Raw genomic sequence first — 21,443 nt, forward strand, 5'->3', positions numbered from 1 at the left:
AGCGTTGGCACAGCGCTGTCTTGCGCTCCGGTCGATGCGGCTTGTAGACGGAGTGGAGAGCAGCTCTATGCTGAGAGAGGTGGTACTATCGAGGCACCCTGATGGTGCTCCTATGTGAGCAACGCCAGTGGTGCGTCCATGGTGCTGGCGCGAACGTTGTTGGCGGCACAATGCCGACCCACGCGTTCGTTAACGTGTGGGGCGTAGTTACGAACACTCCCGTTCACGGCACAGGATTAATTGCTGGGCGGATCACGAAACACACGCTGCAGCTGGACCAGGCGCGCTGTGTCTAGAGGCGAAGACGAGGCTGCGCAGACAACGACCTCTGGTGTGGGACCTCTGGTTTTTCTGGCTGCGCCAGCTTATGTGGCTCCGTCCTTTTTTCTACCATCGCCACGTGCCGTGTTAGCGTCGTTCAACATAGAGCGACCATCAAGTGACAGCAGTTACTTATTTGCATTGCCGGTCACGTGGGTACAGCCCAAAATTTAAGGATTTCACCGGCATCAAGAGACAAGCAGATCAGCGGACGTGCGATGTTGTGGAGGCATTCACCATTGTCATGCGTGGCCCTTCGTGTGTCAGCATGGTATTTATTCAATTACTAGAAAAGAAATCGCGTTTCTGCAAGCTTAACGCGTTGAGCCACATGGCTCACCATTCCCTCTACAACCCTGTGTCGTGAAGGAAATTGAGGCGAAGCCAGAACGCTTCCCCCTTAAGTATCCCATGTCCTCACAGGAACAAAATGTTACTTGTGAAACTGTGGCAAGTCACTCTACGTTTAGGCTCTTCCGTTAACACTTTGCGTTTAGAATAAATTTCACGACGCCTCAACAAATAATGGTCGGTGTCACCAACAGCTTGACAGTGCACAAATGACAAGTCCTGTCTTGCATCGCCGCACTGCAGTTAGCGCTCACGCAGCGCGGATATGACATAGAGGAAGGCAGTTTGGGCTCTCTCTAGTTTCTTATTTGTACGAGGTTAAGGTGCACCTTGAAGAAGAACATCAGGTGGTCGGAAATAATGCGAAGCTCTCCAGTAAGGAACGACATTCAAAGTACGAAATGATCTAACTTGGAGATCATCAGGCTGAATACTTATTTCAACCGCCATGAAATTTGCTGCCGGAAGCAGTATTTGCTAAGTTGCATGTTTTCATGCGTTGGGTTTACTCGTGCTTGTCGCCGTGTGCTGCCTGGCCGCCCGTCATCAGTCACCGAAGCTCTGCATTGCCTCAAGATTATCTGGGTTCTACAGCGAATTCCCCTGAGCCTGTATCACCGCTGGCGGAGGCAGGGCCACCTGGAGCTAAAGAAAGAAGTCCAGGATTGCATGAACTCATTGGAATTTGCGGCCACAAGCAGCATGTGCTAAATCGTTCCTTTTCCTGCCTTAGGTAGGGCATACGTACTTTTGAGTTGTTCAATTAACCCCGAGCGATTTTTGTGACCACTGATCACCCGTCTATGTGCCTGTTTTGCTGTACAAATGGGTTTGAACCTGTGCACATACCACGCACGCATTTTCCTGTAAGCATGCCGCCTGCCCAGCCACAGTTTGAACTTTGTCATGATATTTCACGCTTTATTCGCGCGCTTTGCCCCAGACCCTCACAAACTTCTCTCTGAATTTTTCTTACTCTGCTCTTACTTCTAGCTGGAGGCACGGAAAGTAACCCCGGGTCCAGGATCGAGGACGCCCTGACCTATCTGAAAGAGTTTCGCGAAGAAATGTCATTCCATCGAAAACAAGGGAACCAGGAAATTGCATGCTTAAACAGCCGGGTGACCACTACCGAAAAAACAGAATTTATAGTTTACCGCAAATCAAAAAGCACTTTGGCGCCGTCAAAAGTTCTGTTCAGGAAGTTAAGATGAACATGTCAAGAGCAAATGAAGAACTTGTTCAGGTCGGGGACGACATAAGTAACAGAATGAGGCGCAACAACCTTATAATCAAGGGTACACCCGAAGAAGGCCCCGAAGGATGTATCGAATCCGAAGCCATTAACAGGGAATTTTCTTCATCTCACTTGAAGGTCAACCTTGGCGACATTGAACACGTCCATCATCTTGGTCAGCGCCGTAATCGTTTTCACCGGCGTATAATTATTAAGTACGCCAACTTTAAATGAAAACCGGAAGTTCTACAAAACTCCCACATACTGAAAAACCTAGAGGCCCCTGGAGTGGTGATAGAGGAAGTCTTTTCGCCCAATGTACAGTTGACTCGCACGAAATTGCGCGACTTTGCTAAGGGCAATCATGAAGAAAACGAACGCTTTTCTACTCGTTTTACTTCCCTGCATTATCAAAGGCTCTGTTTAGCGGTATGACTCGGTCACTAATAATGTGTACAGGTTGCTCCAAGAAACCCTCCTTTCAGTACTTGACGAAAACCAACTGAAAGGCGTATGATTAGTCCACACATGCTGTCTCGTTGCTCTTGGCAAATTTCCGCAGCCTTTATTAGAAAACTAACGCACTATAAAAGCTCATACATTCTTGCACAACAGATGTAGTAATAGATACGGAAACGTGGCTTTCCGGTGACGTCACAGACAACGAACTTGCACTTGACCTATCTCTTTTTCGTTTTTCGTAAGGAAAGGGAAGGGGCGGGGCAGTGACTTTCATTACCCAGTTATCGAGTGGTCAACGTCGTCCGTGAAGACAAATAGCCACAGATATGAATGCGTTAATTTTCTACAAACGTTGCACTGGCATTAATTAACTCAAGTAGTGTGGGAACCAGCACGGGGTAACTACGTACGTACTAGACATTCTTTTAACAAATCATGAAGACTTTGCTGCGACACATCTACCAGAACCAATAAGTGATCATAAGGTGGCGCAGTGGCGCTTTTCACTGAAACCTACCGAATAAAACTTAGTGAAAAAAATCTATTCTCAACTACGCAGGGTCTTACACTGACAGAATTATTGGTATCTTAGCCTCATTTACAGCCGGCTTTGCAAACACTTTTCAAATCAGAACGGTAAATCATAACTGGGGCTAGTTGTGCAGTAAGCTCAAAGAACTTCAAACTCTTTGCAATAATAAAAAATAACCATCATCTCATGGCAGAACGATCCACGGTTCAACCGCAAAGTAAAGAAATGCATAAACAAGAAAAAAGAACGTTCAGGAATGCTGCCCGAACAAATTCTCTAGAAGACTGGCAAAGTTACAAAACCTTAGCGCGTTATACAGAAACTGCTGTTGTCGAAGCTAAAGGCAAGTTTTTTTTAATTGCACCCTTCTCAATATGATAAGAACTGACCCGAAAAATGTTTTGGCAAATAGTTAACCCAAAACCGAATCACACAGCTTCCTTAATAAGTTCCGAAAGAGGAGCCATGCTTAATTCAAGAGATAGCGCAGAGCAATTTCGCAAATTCCTCTCTGAAGTTTTCACTAAAGAACTGCCGCTTATTGGTGACAGTCACATGCTTGGAACAACCACCTATTCGATTCCCTTTTTATCCATCATAATATCGGAACATGGTGTCTCTCATGCAATTCACAGGCTTCCTCATAAACTCAGCCGAGTCCGAGACGGTATAAGTGCTAAATTTTTAAATTAATCTCGCACTGCTCGTCTTTTTGTCCTTCCTAGTATTTCGGCAATCCCTAAATACAGGATGCTCGCCGGAAGACTGCAAATCAGCATTAGTAATACTGGTACTTATATCTGGTGACGCAGCAGACCCTAATAATTACAGACCTATGTCACTGACGTCTGTCTGTTGCAACTTACTGGAACGCATTCTGTACACTCACATTAAAGCCTTTCGTAATGAAATTAGCCTGATTCTCAATAAACAACATGGTTTTCGTCAAAATCACACCTGTCAAACTGAACTATAGGATCTTGTAACAGATACTGACATCTCCTTGCACAAGTCGCTTTGCACAGACGCCACTTTCGTTGGTTTTTTAAAGCGTTCGTCCAGGTACCACATACTCGACTAAAACTGAAAGTCATGAACCCACCGCTTGATTATAACACGACGCCGTTGACTGAGGAGTCCCTAACGAATAGATTTCGACTAATCAATTAAATTTAACTGCTTTTCTAACCGCACTCACGTAATTTCGGGAGTTCCTCAAGCGTCTTTAATTGCTCAAATTCCTCAAAAGTGTATTTGGTCCAATGCTATTTTTAATTTACACCAATGACATCGCAACTAATATTACTTCACAAATGCGTACATTCGCAGATGACTGCGTCATGCGTAATGAAGTAAGCGGCCCTGCCGCCGTCACAGTGCTGCAGTCTGACTTAGCAAAGGTAACCCAATGGTGTGACGCATTGCAGATGCGAACTACTAACACAGCAAAAACTAAAAACGTAAAAATCGCCCCTATTACTCAACTTACCTCAGACCACTATAATATCTGCGGTATTACAATCAACTCAGGATCTCCAATGAAGTACTTGGGTGTTCTGTTCACCTCCAATTTAAGCTAAAATGCCTACATTGATCACATTACCACAGAAGGATGTACAAAACTTCGTTATCTCAAACGGAGCTTACACCTTGGAGGAGGAGAAGGAAGTAAACTTTATTGCTCTAGAAAGAGTAATTCAGCGGTCAAGCCGGATGCCTTCCTCTTCTGTTGGTTGATGACGATTTCCGGCCTGCAAGGTTGGTGCCCCTATTCCAGGGCACCACTGAGCGTGGCTGCTCGTCGCGCATGATCCAGCAGCCTCCGTTGAAGGCTGGGGTTGCCGCTGGAGAACACGCTCTCCCACTGCTCCGCACTCGGATTTTCTATTTTGTGGAATTCCTTATTCGTATTGCACTCCCATGCGATGTGATAAAGTGTGGGTATTGCGCCACACCACGGGCATGTGTCCCTGTATTGACTTGGGAACATTTTGTTTAGTATATGTAAATTTTGGAAAGTTCCTGTCTGAAGCTTTCGCCAGTAAACTGCCTGTTGTTGAGTAAGTGTATTGTGGGGCGGGGGATATCTGATCCTCGTCCCTCTATGGTAATTTAGTATGTCAGAGTACGTTGCGATCACTGTCATGAAATCCTCAGTATCTCTGTGTAGGACCGCTCGGTTTGTATGCTCGCGAGCGATCCTATCTACCCTTTGGTCGCCCTCAATCTAAGTGTGCCCCGGTACCCAAAAGGTGGTGTGTCTAATGCGTTTATTCTGTCGGCCAGTGCGGAGGAAGATTTGGAGCGCTTTTGACCGATTCTGCCGTTAATGTAATTTCGGCATGCTTTCTTGGAGTCTGTTAGAACTATAAGGGATCTATTTGTGCAGTAGCCCTCCACAGCTGCTAGAGCAACAGCCATTTCCTCTCCCTCGGTTACCGTACAATCCCGTGCCGACGTGCAAGCGATTTCCCCATAGTCCGAGTCTATTACTGCCGCGGCGACTCTTTGTTCTGTTTCCCTTCGTTCTCCAGGATATACCGCGGCGTCCGTGTATACCGTGTTCGCCTTGGTTGCTAGGTATTTTTCTACATATTTTGCCCTAGCGTTACGCCTGGCTGTGTGTAAATTCGGGTCCATGTTTCTTGGCAGAGACCCTACCTTGATGGTGCTGCGATACTCATCGGGTACGTTTGCCGTTCTTTGTTCTTCCCTTTGCGCCCCAGTTTTTTTAGGAGCTTTCTGCCAGTTTTAGACTGCTGGAGTCTCAGTAGCTGCGACCCTAATTGTGCTTCTTTGAGCTCCTCGAACGTGTTGTGAAGTACGAGATTCAGCAGCTTCTCTTTCGAGGTGCTGGCCGGCAGGTGAAGCACTGTTTTGTATGCTTTCGTTATGATGGCGTCGGCCTGGTCCCGTTCGCCTTTGTTTGTGTTGTAATATGGCAACACAGATACTAGACTTTACGCATACAGTTCTCTTACAGCCCCCTTTAGAATATCAGTCCTTAATCTGGCACCCCACTCACTGTAATATCTCGAATCTACTCGAATCAATCCACAATAAAGCTGCGCGGTTAATCTTATCTTCATATTCTAGCCATAAAAGTGTGCCCGCGTTGAAGATATTACTCAGCCTCCCTATTCTTGACACGCACAGGAAACTTACACGCTTGTTATTCTTCCATAGCCTTTACGATAGGAGCATTCCATTTGCTTGAGCCTACATTCTTCCCGCTCCTCATATCTCGGCCCGCGCAGACCATGTTCATGAAGCAAAACCTATATTGCCCTCTATAGGCTATACCGCCATCCGGATTAGAAACTGCCCCTTTCATACTCTCGTAACAGAAATGCCTGTGTGCATATCTTGTTTCGCGTTCGCAGACAGCATTATTGACGCGTGTAGTGAAAGTAATATAAAGACAGTGGACCATTAGGGTAGGTAAAAATTAAGGGTTAGTGTTTTACGTCTCAGAAGCATGATCTGATTATGAGGCACGCCGCAGTGGAGGACTCTTTGACCACCTGGGGCCCTTACTTACCTACTTCACTCGTCCCTAGTCGACTGCAAAAGCTAGCCACCTGAGGGTGTACTAACAACTATCACGGTGATTCCCTTTTAGTCAGCGCCGTGAGATCCATTCCATGGAGCTATAAGAACACGCCGAAGTATAGTTTCTGATACCTGGCCGACGAACGCACTACTACCCAGAATGGTTCCTATAATACCACGCGCTACACACGACATCATAGCACGACATTTAACAGAAGCGTAAAATGCGCTTTTCGAGCGGTAAGTTTCAAATATATTTTCATCTCCTTTACGCACGATACGCATGCGCAATCACTCAGAGTCTCCTCAGCTGTTTTAGAAGTGTCATGTCTATATATTCACTGTATGGCATATATGCACGGCCTCCAACGCAAGTATCGTGAGAGAATGCAGTGTTTTCCTTCTCAGTAAGAAGTTCCTGGTGCATCACTGCTAATTCTTTATGAGAATACTTTCAGTTTCACTCGCCGAAACAACCAGTTATCTTATGTCTGCGCAAATGTTTAAGTATTACACCTGGCCAATGCTTTCTGTACTTAATTTCAATAAATTGTGATTGCTCCAGAGTCATCGGGCACGAGTTATTATTATAGTCTGTACTCGTCGGCATGATTTCCTTCTTCTTTTTTCGGGCCATGCCTAATCATCCTGAGCCTTTGAGTGCTCGCCTTGATTCTGGGTTGCAGCGTGCATAACAGGATGCCAGGCATTATCCTCCGAAATGGTGGCCGGTCTCCGCAAGATAGAAATTGTGTAGACGTGCGCAATGTGCCGGTTAATAAATTTGTTGAGCAGAGACTTTGCAAGAATGAGAATAGTGGCCGGTCCACATTTTTCTGTTACCTCTGAAGAGTAGATGCTACCGAAATGATAGAAGGTACAAATAGAACGTACAATTTTTGAAATGCACGTGATACATTTGGTGAACAAAATTCGGTTTCAATTCATTTTTATGTGCTACGTTTGCTTATCATTTAACGGCGACAAATGTGTCACCTCACTAATCTGTACTACGACTCCCACCTTTCTTATTTGCCTGATTGGTTCCTTGGTGCAAACAGCGTCGAGGCAGGATATAGCCCGCTAAGTTGCTCACAAACTTTCTTTTTTCGCGCTCGTGCCGTTGTAACATCCCGCCCCTGTGCGGTTCTGTTTTATACACGCCCAGCGCTATCAGTCATTACAGATTGTCCTATTTCTTTAACTAACGGTACCTTCCTAACATCGGTGAAAAGGTGCCTTGTTCGGCAGTTCATTTAGACCCTGTTATCGAAGCAGAGATGGGGTCTGATTAAACGTATTCAACTTGGTGCTTTTTGAGCCTCTTCGTGGCTCTAGCAATACATTCCCATTATTTACATAAGTTAGGTTGTGCCAAGTTCTTTGCACCTAGTGTTCCTTTTACGATAAGCCATGATGAAGGAACACCGTCAAGTGAAGATCTGTGGACCCAAGGAGAGAACGAAGAGGACGATATGTCAGAAGCTGCAACATGGGTTCACGTCGTACGTGAACTTTAGGAGCATGTGGCTGACCAATAAATCATCGTATGGGTCATACGATAATTAGCTAAAAGTTAATTAATGTATTCTTGTTTATTAGTTGGTTTCGGATTTCGATTTTTTGCGCAAGTACTGTCCGCCTCTTGGAGCAGACCGGCTCATAAACTAGAGTTGAGCTATCAGCCACAGGCAACCTGCAAAACCTTTGAAAGTGTTCGCCGAAACACCCTGTATATATATATCCGCTTTAGATAGAGTATTGGCTCCCGTTTTCCTTTGTAGCTTTCTGATACTGTCTGCCGAATTGCAATTTGTCCCTTCTATGAAACTTCCTCCACCTTGTGGATTTCCCTAGAAACCGTTTGCCGAAAGGAAACATTACCGTTTCGGTTTTCTCCAGGCATAATACACTACCCAAATTATCGAAATTGTGTCTCCAGAAAGCTTGAAGCGGAGGACTAAATCAATTTCCGAAGGTGATCAGCATTTTTTTTAATCGATACCACCAGCATTGCGGAACTTGTATTCATGGTTACGTCCATCTATATTCGTGCCCAAAGTTTACAGACCGCTGGATCTGAGAAAACCTTGAGTTTCGTTGTTGTTTATCACCTTAACCCTGAAAACCTTAAACGAAATCTGGCTCGCACATACATACCATAAACACTGACAACTCTTATACCAAACTGAGTGCCAAAGCTTCGGAAAGTATGCAGCGTTTCTTTTTTTCGCAGATCCCGAAATTTGGCAACTTTTCACTCCGAGTGTACTTAAAAGCGAGTGAAATATCGAACATTCCTGCACTATGAGTGTCCCATATATGCTGTTTAGATAACTCACTGTCCTCACTGGGGATTAGGTCGCTTTGTCTTACGCTTGCCTTTTCAACGCTTTTTACTTTCAAAAATATCCTGCGCTCCTCGGGGCCTACGTTCCTAAGGGGCTCACTCAGCGTCGTGCAACCATGCGTTATTTAATCATTTTGGGAGCGCATTAGTTGTAAACGCAATAAAATTTCTGTTACATGGTCATTATGATTTATTTAAAAAAAAAGTTGCAGTTTCGTCCGAAAGGCGAAGCATCGATTTCGATAGCAAATTAGTAGGCAGCTATAAGAAGGAAGGATAGTAGTTTTATCGGCCACGTAAACTTGGTAACATCAGCTTACTAATTGAATTAACAAGCATGGTGTTAGCGCGCAACAATCAAGCATGAACACATCACGTTCGATGAAGCGCGGACACTCGCCGTCATAACGCTGGCGCGAATAAGCGCTCCAGTAGCAGCGCGCAAAGTGACTTTCGTGCTGTCTACTGCTTCAACGCAATGTGAGCGGCGAGAACACAGCACGCGCAGAGGTGTGAGCAGTCTCCAGATCGTTTTCAAGACACGGCGCGTGCGAAGTACGCAATTGATGGCGGAGCAGAAGCCGCCCGTCTCCCTCCCGCGCTGCCTCCCCGCTTACCTCCCTTTCGCGCGCGAGATTGAGCGCAATCGTCAGTTTATCTTGCGGCCGGTCGCGAAATACGTAGTTGCTGCCAGAGCACAACGCCGCCGCTCTCCCTCCGGTCTCCCCCCGGCCTTTCGCGCGACGCAAGAAGGCGCGTTTGCTTTCCTCTTTCCTCCCTCGCGCGCGCCAGATTAAACCGCGATCGTCGGCTCTCCTTGCATGTGTTCACTCGCACATACAGCATACGGCACCCGGCGACGGAGTTATTGCCCTTAGACTTTATACGGTGCATTACGGCGACGGTGACGCCAACGGCAACGCCAACGGCAAAGATGCGAATGGAGTGTCCATGTAATAGGTATCTCAACAAAATATATATTATTAGGAACGTATCTGGGTGCTTTTTCTTTCACTGAAATATTCCGAAGTTTACAACGGTGAACTCTGCCTGGATAGAAAAAGTTTCTGCAAATTTAGGCGCGAAATTCGCTTGCTCATGTTCCGCGTATTTCGATAGGTTCCAGATAGTGATGTTCGCCTATTTAAACCGTTATGCAAGTAAAAAACAGGGCTTGCCAAATGGTGACACTCTGGCGGTGGAAGAGACCCAGTTGTTATTGTGGTAGCAGATATATTGACACTTGCGGTGCCTTTCTGCTATCGGCGTAGCCGTCACCGTGAGGTTGCTTATAAAGTCCAAGGGCGATAAAATCAACGCCGCACGCCGTATGCTTTATGTTCGAGCGAAAGCGTGCGAGGGTGAGCCAGGGATCACGGCTCAATCTCGCGTACTCAACGGAGGAACGCGGGGAGGAAGCGCGCCGTCTTCCCTCGCGCGCAAGGCTCCGAGTGGAGGATAGGGAGAGTCGAAGGAAGAAAACCAGTCACAAAAGACAAAAGACAAGAAGAGCGGGTCACACCACAATGACTGGACTATCAACTGAGCTTTATTACAAACGGCGTAGTCCCAGCAAGGCTAGCAGAACATGCTCAACAAAGGCATCGCTAATTACAGAGCATGAAACAAGTTATTAAATCACCCCTGACGGACCTAAAGAAGGAAATTCTTTTTCATTTAAGCACACCGAGGTTGTACTAATGTAGTCGTCAGCTAATACACCCATGTAATACGCTTCTGGTCTTTTGTGACTGTTTTTTTTTCTTTCAACTATGTGACGACTGGCCCGGATTTCAGCCCTTCTGCGAGGAAAGGGAGGGGGGAGGGCGTTGTACTCGGTACGGCCCGGGCAGCCGCGCCCACCCGCCCAGGCTGCTGTATCTTGAAAACCGTCTACGACGGGGACAGAATCCGCCGCGCGCTGTGCTTTAGCGGCTTAGTTCGCGTTAATGCGATACACAGCACAAAGGTCAATTCGCTCACTGGTGCTGCCGCGCTTCGTCACTGCAGCGTTCTGACAGCGAGTTTCCGCGTCCATCGAGAAAGATGTGGTCATGTTTGCTTGTGCGCGCGTGACACCGTTCCTGCTAATTTAGTTAGCATGTCTATGTTTACAAGTTAGTACGTGCGATAAAACTACTATCGTCACTTTTTATCGCGCTCCACTAAGTTGCTATCCCAATGAATTCTTCGCCTATTCGGTTGGCACGGCGACTTTGTTTATCTTCCCAAGCCTTCTCTAACATATTGTTGCAGGAAGAAAGCAGGCCCACGAGTGTAAAATAATGTATATTTACAACTGAGGTTAATGGCGTTCAGGCAACTGGCAGACTTCGTCTTCCGCTAGTCTAATCCAACTTCTTCCTTCACTTCACCGTAACATCCCCCCCGGCGGAGTAGCTCCGTCCCGGTGGAAGTTATAGAGCTTCACTTAATGGGGGGACATAGGGCTTCAGCCTGGTGACGTGAACGACATCGCTGGTGACGTTGGGAGGCACTGAAGGCTGACCGACCGGGGCGATCTCGTATGTCACGTTGGACAGTTGGCGTAAGATCTGGTACGGACCAGAATAACGGGAAAGTAGTTTTCCGGCAAGCCGACGCGACGTGAAGGCGTCCAGAGAAGGACAAGGGAACCAGGTGAAAAATGGGAGTCTCGGTGCCGAAGGTCGTAGCGTCGATTTTGAGAAGCTTGCGAGACTGTGAGGCGATGACGGGCGACTTCTCGGGCCTGGGCGGCTAAGTCAATAGCATCGCAAGCGTAACCAGTGCTGGGTGATTGTACTGCGGAAGGTAGCAACGTGTCAAAGGGCAAGGTGGGGTCGCGGCCATACAAGAGGTAAAATGGTGAAAATCCGGCAGTGTCGTGACGGGACGAGATGTATGCGAAAGTGATGTATGGTAAAGCGACGTCCCAGTCGCGGTGATCGTCGGAAACATACATGGCCAGCATTTCAGTTAGCCTGTGGTTGAGTCGCTCGGTGAGGCCGTTAGTTTGGGGGTGGTACGCGGTAGCAATCTGGTGTTCTGTAGAACAGGAGCGGAGCAGACCGTCGACGACCTTCGATAGAAAGTAGTGGCCGGGATCGGTTAGCAACTGGTGAGGGGCGCCTTGGTGCAGAATGACGTCGTATAGTAAGAAGTCGGTCACATCTGTAGCGCAGCTGGTTGGCAGCGCTCGTGCGATGGCATATCTCTTGGCATAATCGGTTGCTACAGCAATCCATTTGTTTCCTTTGATAGGAATTGGAAAGGAGCCAAGGAGGTCTAGGCCCACACGGAAGAAGGGCTCTGTAGGGATATACATTGGTTGCAGCAAACCAGCGGGAGGCATAGCAGGCGTCTTCCGGTGCTGACACAGGTTGCAAGAAGCGACATAACGACGCACAGAGCGATAAATGCCGGGCCAGAAGAAGCGTCGCCGCAGGTGGTCGTATGTACGAGTGATGCCCAGATGTCCAGCTGTAGGCGCGTCGTGAAGTTGCTGAAGCACGGCTAGTCGAAGGTGCTTGGGAACGACTAGGAGGAGCTCCGGGCCATCAGGACGAACGCTACGATGGTACAAAGTTCCATCGCGCAAGGTGGACATCCGGAGGGACGGGTCATTGGACGAGGAGCTTAGGCGTTTCATAAGTGTTCGAAGAACAGGATCTTTGCGCTGCTCGTCGCCAATATGAAGGAAGCCGGAGAGGGATAGAATACTGATGTCCGAGTCTGCATCGGTATCGTCCGGTTTGTCCACGGGATTGCGAGATAGGCAGTCAGCGTCTTTATGCAAGCGCCCTGACTTATACATAATAGAATATGTATATTCTTGTAGACGCAAGGCCCAACGTGCAAGTCGTCCAGTTGAGTCCTTCAGAGAGGAGAGCCAGCAGAGGGCGTGATGATCGATTACGACGCAGAAGCTCCGATCGAAAAGGTACGGCTGAAATTTCGCGACCGCCCTTACAAGCGCGAGACATTTTCTCTCAGTGATGGAGTAATTTCGCTCGGGCGTGGAAAGAAGGCGGCTAGCGTAAGCGATGGCACGGTCTTGGCCCTGTTGACGCTGAGCGAGGACAGCGCCGATGCCATGACCACTCGCGACAGTTCGTACTTCAGTGGGCACAGAACGGTCAAAGTGTGACAATTGGGGAAGTTGTTAGCCGCTCAATCAGGGTAGAGAACGCTTTCTCCTGCAGTGGTCCCCAAGAGAAAGAGACGTCTTTCTTAAGAAGGTCAGTGAGAGGGTGAGCGATGTCGGCAAATTTTTCACAAATCGCCAGAAATAAGAGCATAAGCAAAGAAAACTACGGACATCGTTTGTTGAACAAGGTACAGGAAAATTTCGCACGGCGTGAACTTTCTGTGGATCAGGTTGGATTCCGGCGGCGTTGACTAGATCGCCGAGCATGTTAATTTCATGGCGACCGAAATGGCACTTGGAGGAGTTTAGCTGAAGGCCAGCCCTGCGAAACACGGAGAGTATGGTTGTGAGGCGCCGCAGATGGCTCTCAAAGTTCGGCGAAAACACAATCACATCGTCGAGGTAACAGAGGCACGTAGACCACTTCAAGCCGCGCAAGAGGGAGTCGATCATGCGCTCGAATGTAGCTGGCGCATTGCATAATCCAAAGGGCATGACATTAAATTGGTACAGACCGTCCGGTGTGACGAAGGCGGTTTTCTCGCGGTCCATATCATCGACGCTAATCTGCCAATAGCCGGAGCGGAGGTAAATTGATTAAAAGTATTGGGATCCGTGAAGGTAGTCAAGAGCGCCATTAGTGCGAGGCAGGGGATAAACATCCTTCTTTGTTATCCTGTTGAGGTGACGGTAGTCAACGCAGAAGCGCCGCGAGTTGTCTTTTTCGTTACTAAGACAACCGGTGATGCCCACGGGCTACCGAAAGATTCAATGATGTCCTTGTCCATCAACCTGTCTACCTCTTTCTGTATGATGGCCCGTTCTGTTGTGGAGACACGATATGGCCGCCTATGAATGGGGCTGGCTGTGTTGATGCGATGCGTGACAACAGATGTATGGCCAAGTGGACGGTCGTCCAAATCAAAGATATCCCGATAAGATGACAGGAGGTGACGAAGAGCTGCTGTTTGCTCGGAAGGAAGGTCAGGGGCAATCATCTTAGAAACATCGTCCGCAGGCGTCGAGTACGGAGGAGTGGGTGACAAAGGTCCGTTGGTACTGAGGAAAGATTCAGAGGTCAAAGAAAAGAAGAAACCTCAAATTCTTCCAAAGGAGTGATATGCGCTATGGCGATATCGTGTGGCAGCACATGAGACAAAATCCAAAATTGAGGATGGGCACCGAGTGCAGTTTTCGTGGATCCGGATTAATGTGCTCGGCAGGGCAATATTGCGCGACAAAACCACGTCAGTAAGCAGCGACACGACGTACTCGCCATCAGGTACGGGAGGACAGGGCGTCAGGAGGACATTTGTAGCCGCCTGTGGAGAAAGCCTAGCAAACTCTGCAGAACATAAGCGGTGTGAAGCACAAGTTGTTCCGTCGGCAGGAAGCGGCAGATCCAACTGTACAACAGCTGCGGAGGAGTCAATTTGGGCAGAGTGTTTCGAAAGGAAGTCGAGGCCGAGAATTAGGTCGTGCGGACAGTGTTCAAGGACGATAAATAGAACAACGATATAATGACCCCCAATGGTCACACGTGCTGTGCCCATTCCAAGGACAGGTGAAATACTCCCATCCGTGACTCGCACAGTGCCCGGTATGGCAGGTGTCAGAACCTTTTTGAGCCTTCGGCGGATAGCAGCGCTCATAACTGAAAACTGCGCTCCTGTATCAATGAGAGATCTAACAGGAATTCCACCAACTTCAATGTCCAGTAGGTTTCCACATGTAGGCTGGGTCAACAGAGGATTTGTGGGCCGGGTGGGATTTGCAGCTTCACTTCCGGGAGCTGCACCGCCTAGTTTCCCGAAGCGAAGCGACCGGTTGCAGAAGGGGACGAAGAGCGGTGAACGAGAGGCGAACGGGACCTACGGCCTTGCGGAGACGGGGAGCGGCTGAATCTTGGTGGAGCACTGTCGGCGTTGATGTTCCTAGTCGGTGTATAGGGGCGAGAACGTACGATTGTCTGGTACTCGGCGGGAGTGACTCGGAGACGACCACCGAGGAGGCGACGACCAGTGGTTGCGGCAATGACGGGCGATGGTTCCAATACAGGAACAATTAAAACAGATAGGTTTATCATCCGCTGTGCGCCAGTCAGCTGGGTTGCGACGGGGTGGTGGAAAGCTTTGTGTCTGGGAGCGAGCGGCCGGAGAAATCTGGTAGGTGTTTGTATGGCGGACCGAGCAGAGAGATGGAATGCCCAAACTTGCTATTTCGTCCCGAACGACCGCTTGTATAAGGGAGATAGCGGGCACGCTTTCCCGACAGTCGGGACGAACTGGAGCCGGAGCGATGGCCTCAAGCTCACGGCGAACGATGCGCGTGATATCTTCCGGTCCTGCGGGCTGAACGAACCGCGGCGGGTCTTCGCAAGAAGATGTCGCGGCGGTATTGGGCAATCGGTCGCAATTTTGAACGACACGGCGGCCCTTCGCTTGTTCGAAGCGCCGGCACTCCTTTATAATTGCATCCACAGTGGCACAATCTTTGCACATCAGGAGATTGAAGGCATCGTCTGCAATACCTTTCAGTGTGTGACCAATCTTGTCTGCATCGGTCATGTCGTTATCAGCCTTGCGACAGAGGGCCAGCACATCCTGTATGTGCATGACACAGGATTCTGTGGACGTCTGAGCACGGCACGCAAGTTTTTTTGCTGCCAGCTGGCGATCGACAGGTCTGCCAAACAGGTCTCGCATTTTTTCTTTGCAGACATCCCAGCTCGTCAGGTCAGCTTCGTGTGTGTCGTACCATTGCTTCGCAGTTCCTCTTAGATAAAATATCACGTTTGCTAGCATCATTGTTGGATCCCACCTGTTGTTGTCGCACACTCGTTCGTACATCGTAAGCCAGTCCTCGACGTCGACACTGTCCGTGCCACAAAATGTCCCTGGGTCCCACGGATGAGTCAGGATGACCGTAGGCACGGGCTGCTGAGGCGTTGTGGCTTGTGTCGGTTGATTTGCCATTGTGGCGGCAGGTAGATGACGTCCGCTGCGAAGTTCCGTGATTGTACCCCGCACCTTTCACCAAAATGTTGCAGGAAGAAAGCAGGCCCACGAGTGTAAAATAATGTATATTTACAACTGAGGTGAATGGCGTTCAGGCAACTGGCAGACTTCGCCTTCCTCTAGTCTAATCCAACTTCTTCCTTCACTTCACCGTAAGAATATTTCTCATAAATAAAGGAAGTTGCGAGATCAGAAGTTTTGTAAAAAATTTGTGAAACGCTTAAAACGTCATTATCTCTGTCGCGGCTTTTTATTACCACATAATTATTATACTGGGACAATAGGCCACCGAAGGGCCAGCTATCTCAAATGTTAAATATGTGAAGAAAAATACGAAATACGATAATTTCACTAGAGAAGAGATATATTGTTGAATTATCATTAACACGTCAGCAATCCTGATCCTGGAAGGTAGATGGAGCACCGCAGAGTGCTAAGGTGACGTATTAAATTTTGTTCTGACCTGTTCAGCGGCTGCGTAGCGACAGTAACTCTACGCTTCCTAAACGTCTGGGACCTAATTCACAAGCTTGCGGTCTGCAAGCGTTTGTCATTGGTTGGCCGCCTACGCCTATGATATGTGCAGCACGGGGGCTGGCTGGCATCAACTCTTGCGAACAGTTTTTGCATCAAGACATTTTGTCGATACGTACCCTGGATGCAAAAATCAAACGAGCGCCCAAGCTAGATCTTCGTTTCGGCACCAAGCTTTGTTCTCGATACATACCCCTCGTGCAAAAACCATGGTGCGACGACGACGTGATTTAGTGACAATACATATTTCGTTGTATTTTACCGGATAACTGAACAAAAATTCGAATTTCACCCGTTGAATCTGTCCTTCAGAAATTATGCAGTAATTTTCCTCAATTATCAACTATCAGGCAGCCCTAACCACTCCTTCAAGCAACTTGTGACGTTACAGGCAGGTGATCCGGAAAGGCTAGGCCGGAGTCGCGATTAGCTATTCGCTCGTATGTCTTCCTCCTCCACACGAAGCACTCGAAAGGGATATTTTTTACGTCCGCCCGACGTTAGCGCATTGCTACGAAGGACACAGGTAAACGTGCCGTTTAACGAAAGTTCGACCTTCCACACGAATTTCTCCTTGAACAACGCCTTTCCGGAGGTGGTTGCTGTATACACCTGAGCCAACCAGGAGGCTAGCGGGTCGCAAAGAGGGGTCGAATTAATCGGAAACTCGAAGCGCCCACAGGTGGCACAACAAGCGCCCCTAGCTATGCGCTCCGCCTATCGCATTTGGATCACTGAGCACTGTTCGTAAACGAGTCCTAACGATAGAGCAACTCATGAGTCCATCTAAGGTATATGTAGACAATTCTGTGGAGCATATCATATAATGTACTCAATATGACTGACTCGCCTGCGTGATCATTTGAACACCCTTTACAGGCGTCCTTCAATATGGAGGAAAGTGCTTGGACCATGGTCGTACCGTGATAAGCAAAGGAATGCGGTAAGTTCCCTTCGGGTTAATATTATTTCTTTTTAATGGAGACCACTGTATGAACTGCCTATAGGTGACCTTACCACTTTGTATTTTACATTTGGATGTTTTTAACGAGCTGACCGCGCGGTAGTGTCATGCTTATATTTGAAGAAATTTGTACGGAATCGTTCGCTCCTGTGACCATGCTGTAGATAGAGGACTGATCTTTTGGTGCTGGTACATATGTTTTGACATTTTCTTCTTAGTTTCTTATTTTTATTCTTATTTGTATTTTTATTGCGTAATGAATCTAAAGTTTTCTGATAACTAGCTCCGACGTAGCCTACCCGTGCTGGCACATCTATACAGAAGTTTTTAAAATAATGTCTACGTTATTATTAAAATAGGGTTAGGTGAACACACAAAAAAAAACTAATAATTCTTGCGCACGCTAAGTTTTGCCCGCATCCGACTAGCCGAAACAGTTGTCCAATCTGGTCTTATCTGCATTCCCTTCGTGTTCCTTTGACTCTGAATTCAGCCGCACAATCGTTTCGGAGCTGCAACTTGCCTGCTGCTAGATCGGAAGATCGTAGTGCTTCAATTTCGTTTGACCGAGCTGCTGCAGTCGCACTTAAAATTCGCATGAACGAATCCAATACGGTAAGCGAATTATTGCTGTTGCTGCGCAGAGGAACAACGCGCGATATTAAAGTTATGCAGGCGTCACACTTTGATTCGGACAGTTCGCAGAAAACCGAACGTCTGATTTTACGCTTTCATGGAACACTTGCAGGAGTCGTTCCTTCTTCGCTACTGCGACTACTCCACAACGAAGAGAACGCATGTCTCTTTTACCGTTTCCATCACATTCCTTCACCTACTGGGAAACTGAACGTGACGGTTCGTCGCACATTTTCTCATCTGCGCAGTAATGGAAACGCACCGAAATCAGTCAGCTTTATCCTTCTCTTTTGAAGTAGGTTTTCAACAACCCTTTGCCACCCCTTGCGATTTATAATAAACCCGCAAAAGCACGCTACAGACAGGAAAACAAGCGAAGTAACAAGTGCAACAAAAGTAATTTGCTTGTGCCCTCGCTGCATAGCGCGCCTTTGCAAGTTTAATACGAATTACCGATTCGCCGAAGTTCCCGGCCTGTTCTCCCGTCCCACTTCTCTAGCTTATAGAGAAGATGCGAGCCAATTTCTGGTTCAGTGCGTGGTGATTGGCTGGAGCGCACTCACTCGGACGGCTTTTTCGCCGTCATCTAAAAAGAAGGGGGCATAAAAGAGAAGTGTGGAAGTCAATCGCAAACGATACCGGTTGGCTACCCCCCACTGGCAGAAAGCCACAAGAGCACCACTGCAGTTTATGAACTTTGCAGGACATAGTCGATGAGGCAATGCTAAATATCTCATGCTCTCCATCCATCGTGCTTTAACATTGCACTATCGCCACCTTTTTTTTTCTTTGTAAATAAGCTCTCTTCCTCTATGACCTGTGAAACCACTATCGAAGCCACTTGAATAACTGGTCGCTGTGTGGATTTTCTTCTACAGGGAGAAAAAATAAAAGTATTTATTGCTTTATTTCCTTCTTTTATTCCCGTGCTGCTTTTTTTTTCTTGTCATTATATGCCTTAAAAATAAGAGACGTGTTCGATTTCATGAACTTCTTTCGGCCATTCCTGCATTCATCAACTATCTGCTTCTCTCCACAGTGGTGCTATATCTTTCCTAATATTAGCGGAACGTGCTGCAAGGCATATGTATGCAAAAGTATTCCAAAAGCCACGTGAATTCATGATTGATTAAAAAAATGTTTGCTCCAAATTAAGAAATTAGCAGCAAAAGGATATAGACGTTTCTCCAGGTGGCATCTTAAGTATACACTGACCCAAATGAAGGGAGGCCCAGTCTGCTTGTCTCAGACGTCGTTGTAAACATCCGGCAGGGGTTCCCGGTTAGTGTTGCGCACTTTTGTTAATTTGTTACGTTAAGCCGGAGTAAAGTTTTTTTTTTTCACTCAAGGCATACGTAGTAGGAAAACATAACGAAAGGTCATCAAATAAACACATGCAGCCCAGTGTGATGCAGATGGTGCAGCAATGAATTAGTGAATTTGTTGTCCGTTATCCAACCAGTATAGTTCTCTAAGACGAATGTCTTAGAGAACTAGCGCAATGGTGATCATGATGATGGTGGTGGTGGTTCTTAAGACTTTTGGCTTTGGTTCCACCTCTGTGAGCATTTTGTTCCTATTGTGCCCTGAGTACGACAAGGCCCAGCCTGAAAAGGTGACGAATATATGCTGTAGACACAGGTGCAGGACACTTCAGACACGTTTTCGGGCCGTCACTTCCACATCCCCAAGCGCACGTGACAGCAGGTGTCAGGGCGACCACATTCCGAAGCCTGCGAAGACAAACGTTCTCCACCCGTAGAAAACAGCAGGAAAGGAAGCAGACACACGGCGGGTGTAGATATATGCATGTGCTTCTCGCCGGAAAAAGAACCTCTCCGCTTGGAGCAGAGCTCGGGAGGTCGGAAATGAAGCGACTCGTGAGGTGTCATATAAACATGGCGAGTGAGCGACTTGGTCGGTCAGGTTGTTGAACGGATTCCCGCTGTCTCCATGAATCCAACACACTGCAATGTCGAAGTGGGACGACTTGTTTAGCCTACGCATTTGTTGGCACATTCGGAATGCCTTTGCAAATTTCTTCAGTTCCTGCAATGCATAGAGAGAGGGAGTGTGGATAGTAGGTTCCGCTATATTTGGTAACGCTCCGAGAGACTCGACGGCGTCATGTGTGGCTTGTAGTTCTAGTAACAAGTTATGCGGCGTATCGGTGGCATAGCTGCGTGTATACTTACTGCGGCAGCAGTAGGTTTTACGAAGGAGATGAACCTTTGTAAAATTACAGTTGCATCTGGCTACACCACACAGTGTACTTGAGGAATGGTAGTTAGAGCTGTATAAGCTTGCTGATTACATCGGCGAGGATTGCTTAAAGAAGCAACGGAACGAAGTTCCTATCGTTGTTTTTGCGGATTTGTAGCGCGGGAAACAATGTGAAGTAGTATCACGACAAGAGATAACATCAGACGCTGCTTCGCATCTTATTACTCTGTAATCAGCATAGGCTATCTAAGTCAGCCATAAGTACTGATAAGTTACGCAACTTTCGAGAGACTTCATGCAACAGGCGTTCTGCGGGTGTGCCAAATCACAGGTAGTATTCAGCGTCTCTCTATCCAGGGCTTCCCCATCGCATTTGTCATCAAAAAGAACAGCTATGTTTTCATATGACACCAAAAATTTAATCGTGATTTTACCACAGACTAATAAGGGAAGTCCCCCTTTTGCTGAAAGAGTAATAAATGATACAAAGTTTTTTACGCTCAGAGTTGTGACATTATAATGTGTACCGAAAGCACATAAAATCGAACGGATACGACGGGGATCGAGCAGCAGCGCTAGTCGTAGAATCCACGGTTTTATCACGAAAGGTTGGAAAGTGGGAGAGAGAGGCAGGCGAAGGAATACAGTAAGGCATCGAGTTAATCAGAGAGGAAACTCCGGTTTGCTACCCTGCTCTGGTGTCCTGGAAGGGACAGAAAGTCAGATAAGAAAGAAGAAATAACACGTGGACGCAACGCACTGTTAGAATCGAAATTAAGGAAGGTTGCCAAAGCGAGAGAGGTAGACGCAGTAGACAAAAACACAGGCGCAGCGTCGTTGCCTGTAGCTGCTAGCAGTCGGCGTCATGAGCTTGAAGGCGATGTATGATGCAGTTCGAGGGAAGAGTACTGTTGAGAGGTGTATGGGCACAGAGAGGTACAACACATATCTAAGTACACTTAAGGCTTCATACACCCTCTGTCGACATGTCTATTCTGGATGATTCGCTAAGAAGGGGCACATCCCCACTGGCACATTGCCGTAGTTGTCTCTTAGGGCACTTACCAAATGGCACATTACCAGGGATTCAAGTTGCACTTTCTACTAGGTTAGACAGCAGCAGGCAGCAAGTTGT

The sequence above is a fragment of the Dermacentor variabilis genome, chromosome 7 (assembly GCF_050947875.1).
Source record: "Dermacentor variabilis isolate Ectoservices chromosome 7, ASM5094787v1, whole genome shotgun sequence".
NCBI lineage: Eukaryota > Metazoa > Arthropoda > Arachnida > Ixodida > Ixodidae > Dermacentor > Dermacentor variabilis.